The sequence below is a fragment of the Cicer arietinum genome, chromosome 7 (genome assembly GCF_000331145.2).
Source record: "Cicer arietinum cultivar CDC Frontier isolate Library 1 chromosome 7, Cicar.CDCFrontier_v2.0, whole genome shotgun sequence".
NCBI lineage: Eukaryota > Viridiplantae > Streptophyta > Magnoliopsida > Fabales > Fabaceae > Cicer > Cicer arietinum.
In genome coordinates, this window is record NC_021166.2 from 53,478,040 (window position 1) to 53,479,443 (window position 1,404).

Below are 1,404 nucleotides of genomic sequence, written 5' to 3' on the forward strand. Positions count from 1 at the left end.
GGAAGAAAATTTTTCTTCGCAAGTATGTTGAGTCATTTCTCACTCAAGTGACCGAGGCGCATATGCCATAAATCAGAAGATGCATCTTCAATTGCATTCACTTCTTCCTTGCATAGCTTCGTAGGCATCCTATAGATAGAAGTGGAATTTTGCTCCTTTGCAACCACTAGGGACCCTTTAGTGATTTTACATATACCACCACCACCAAAAAAAGTGTGATAACTATCAATATCCAAGGCTTTCACCGAAATCAAATTGAGATGAATATCAAGAACGTGTCTAACATTCTTCAATTGAAGCTTGCAACCAATCCCAGTTTCAACCCAAACATCTCCCATACCGATAATTTTACATACTCCTTCATCTCCCATTTTTACCATGCCAAAATCACCAGCACTGTAAGATGAGAAGAAATCTTCAATTGCATTCACTTCTTCCTTGCATAGCTTCGTAGGCATCCTATAGATAGAAGTGGAATTTTGCTCCTTTGCAACCACTAGGGACCCTTTAGTGATTTTACATATACCACCACCACCAAAAAAAGTGTGATAACTATCAATATCCAAGGCTTTCACCGAAATCAAATTGAGACGAATATCAAGAACGTGTCTAACATTCTTCAATTGAAGCTTGCAACCAATCCCAGTTTCAACCCAAACATCTCTTATACCGATAATTTTACATACTCCTTCATCTCTCATTTTTACCATGCCAAAATCATCAGCATTGTAAGATGAGAAGAAATCACGCCTAGGAGTAACATGATATGAGACACTCGAATCAATAATCCAAGTTGAATCCTGACATGCAAGGTTTATGGAATTATCATCACAAACAATATAGACATTATTAACAGATACAACTGCTGTTGTATCTTTATCGTTTTTCTTCTCTTTGTCTTCATCTCTTTCCATTGATTGATCTCTCTTAAGGAATCTGCAATTTCTTTTTATGTGACCCGTTTTGCCACAATGATAGCATATCACTTCTTTTCTAGTCCTCGACTTGCTTCTTGACTTGCTACGACTTTCAGAGTTTTCGCGTCTATGGAAGTTTCTAGATTGACTTCTCCCCCGTGACTCTGTAACTTCAACATGCTCTCTTTAATTGTTGACATTTTCAACTTTCCACTTGGAGCTGAATTGGGCAACGTCACAACAAGGACTTCCCAATTATCAGGCAAGGAACTCAACAATAACAACGCTTGCAACTCATCATCTAATTTAATTTCTGCAGTTGTCAACTAATTCACTGTATTCTGAAAAATACTCATATGCTCTGCCATTGAATCTCCATCTTTGTATTTCATATTCACCAACTTCCGAATCAAGAATGCTTTATTTTGCACATTCTTTCGTTCATACAACTCTTTTAATTTTTCCCACATCTTGTTAGCATCTATTT